Raw genomic sequence first — 3,222 nt, 5'->3', positions numbered from 1 at the left:
TTACTAGGACCTCCTTCAATACCCACTGGTATTGGATGGCGGGGGTGCGAATGGCTTGATCCCCTCATATGTAAACTACTATTAATACATTATCCTGCGCGTTTAGTTCTGATGGAAACCGTAACACCGTCGCTCGCACCGCCATTGCTGGTTGAGATATTTTCTAGGGTTTTGTTTTGAAGCTCCGATCGGGTCGGAGAAGATAACGGAGGTGTGTATAGTGAGGTTGAAATCTGTATCTATATGCACGATTGAAATGTGTAATTGGTTTACCTGAGAAAATTGGGGATGAATGGAAGAAATTTGGAGTATTTGGATGGATGAGTGTTTGTATGTATATATGTAAAAAAGGGGATAATTGTGCTGGAGATTGGGAACAAACCAGAAGAAGAGGAAGAAGAGGCTTCTGATTTTTTGGATTATTTAATTTTATTATTTTAGTTAAGAAAAATTAAAATGACTATTTTACCTCTGAGAAAAGAAACAAAATTGCAGGATTTTATAAGTTTGATTTCACTTTTGGGCAAAAATGGCAATAAAACTAAAACCATAGGGACTCAGATGTAAAAAATTTAAGTTTTGGACTAAAATGTTAAAAGTGACCAAATCTTAAGGATCAAAATGTCAGTTTACTCTAATTATTATATTAAAAGGAACATGTTATTTCAACACCTGAAATGGCCGGTTATTAGACGAACCTCAAACGACTGTTCAGAAATATTAAAATGAGTGTACCAATATTAAAATGTAAGTTACTTTTCCATTTGTTTTTATACTAAATATATTCAATTACAAGTAACATACTTTCAAATTTTTTTTAAGAGCATGTATAGTGGTAAAGTAAGACTTTTGGATATCGTGGGGCTTTATGTCAAAAGGGTTTTTTGTAAAGAATTAAATAAATAAAAAAACCATCAAAAAACAAGTATTGGGCAAACAAAAAGAAGGATACATGTGATTGGCCAACAAAATCATCATTAGGCGTTTAATTTTGCACGGCCCAACCCATTTTTTTGAAGAAAAACGCCCCCGGGGCGGTGCGCAGGCGTTTTGAGGTGTTTTTGAGGCAATTCACGCCTAAATACTGCCCCACTACGGGTGGTCTAACGGTGAAGTTCTATGTACAGCTTAGCGAAAATGGTGATGTGGCACATAATGAGAAAGAAGTGAAACAAAACATGTTTATACAAACGAAACATATTTCACTTTCTCATAAAAATAAAACATGTTTTGATACAAACACTAATAAAGATGAAAATAGCCTGCAATTTATTATAATTAATCAACCCTTATTCAATAAAAGTTGCTAGAGTTTGGATAATGGTCACCGAAGGTCTGGTGTTGGACCGGTGGTGGTGTAACATTGGTAACGGTCAATGGGTCATGGTTAGATCCAATTTTTTTAACAAGTATACCATCAAACAAAGTCAAGGGTTAAAACAGCTACCAATCTTGGTTTGGACCAAACATAGTGCATCCAATTATTATACCTACGCCTACCTACCATTCTTTGGTCATTCGCTTTTCTTACTTACCTTTCGCTCTTGTAGTGAAATAAGGTTGAAACCCACGAAGAAAATCTGATGCAAAAGGGCTTTATAACCTCCTATAAATATGAGATGTTACAACCCTCCCTTTCCCATCTCATTGTCAATTACCTATTTTCAATGTCTGGTTTGAAAAAGAACTCCACTTCAAATGCTAGCTCTTCTAATTCTAGAGGTACGTTTGTAAATCTCTCTATGGTACAAATATTAAAGTAACATGCTGATTTGATATTGTAAACGACATGAAATAGTGTACTTGCTATTTACTAGAAAAAAATCACTCGTATCATATCACCGACAAAGAAAATCATAAAAGTAACCACGTTTTGTGAATTATACATATGTGAGATTTCACGGAATATAAATATAATTTAACGTGTCTACTTTATCTTAATGTTAGAAATGACATGTAGATCCAATTTTATGAAATAAAGTAAATATGTGAAAAATAGATTAATGACAAAAAAAAAAAATTATATAGTGGTCTAGTGATATGATTTTAGAACTTATATAAGTTATGTGTGTTTAAATTCTTACAAATTATATATCGGTATTTAGGCATAAAAAATGTTATAAGAATAGGGTAAAAAGTTTACTAGTTTTTTTTGTACATTGTATAACTTTTCTTAACATGATATAGAATGAATACATGAAATAATAATTTTTAAGGATTGTTATTATTATAACATATAAATAATTCATTTGACGACATACCAGTAACTGATACATAGTATCCTTAAAATTTAATTATTTCCCTGATTTTCAATAAACTCTCTTTAACCTTACTAAAATAATAATGTCTTAATCATGTGCTTTTTCAAAAGAAATGTGTACACAAACACAATAAATATGCTTTCTGTAGTCATTTCTTTAGATCTACCTACTCAATGCTGTGTTTGTCCGCAGAAGAGAAATCAAGTGAAGAATCTAAGCTTGAATTCTCAGAAGATAAGATGAGATAACTCTGATCAACCTGATGTATAAGCTTGTCGGAGAGAGGTAAATTCAATATCATCATATACATACACACACTGTGTCACACAGTTCACACACATGTGTGTGTGTTTTCTAATTTTATTAGAAAGAAACTCAAACTGAGATCACACGATATACTGTGTGACACACATGTGTGTGTATATTTTTTGTTTTTAAACTTACAAAAGTCCTAGAAATTTTGTTTATTTTTGGACAAACTAAAACAATTTATTTGTGACGAAACTCTAGATGGTCGCTAATTGCTGGAAGGATTCCTGGAAGAACTGCAGAAGAAATAAAAGAGTACTGGACTTCAAGATTACCTGCAAAAGATTCAGGAACAAAGAAAGATGAGGGTGAGGGATGTGAAACCTAAATTCCATCTATGCATGGATTCTAGATGCGTTAAAGCACTTTGATGTTAAATAAAGAGTGGTTTTTTATGCTTTCAATATTGATTCGATCTTGAATTAATTAATTTATCATCACTAAAACAGACGTGCATATTTCAATATAAGCATAAAGTTACCTAGCTAGGTATTAAAAAGAATGTTACGAACATCAAAGACAATTATCTGACTTTAGAATACACGGAAGTTCAGTTTGAGCTAGAGGTATTACTGAAAACAGCCTCTCTATTTATAAGTGGAAGGGGTAAGGCTGTCTACATCTTACCCTCCTTTTCAGACCTTACTAAGTA

The 3,222-nt window shown here is 32.6% G+C and overlaps 1 long non-coding RNA gene across 1 annotated transcript; it reads left to right on the top strand.

The window, feature by feature from the left end:
• The first annotated feature begins 1,657 nt into the window (after positions 1-1,657).
• On the top strand, positions 1,658-3,000 carry LOC110910871. Its single transcript, XR_002576536.2, has 3 exons — positions 1,658-1,722; positions 2,454-2,546; positions 2,772-3,000. It is a non-coding gene; the product is annotated as an uncharacterized LOC110910871 (long non-coding RNA).
• The last annotated feature ends 222 nt before the right edge of the window (positions 3,001-3,222 follow it).

The sequence above is a fragment of the Helianthus annuus genome, chromosome 17 (assembly GCF_002127325.2).
Source record: "Helianthus annuus cultivar XRQ/B chromosome 17, HanXRQr2.0-SUNRISE, whole genome shotgun sequence".
Taxonomy (NCBI): Eukaryota; Viridiplantae; Streptophyta; class Magnoliopsida; order Asterales; family Asteraceae; genus Helianthus; species Helianthus annuus.
This window is presented reverse-complemented; position numbering and strand designations above follow the sequence as displayed.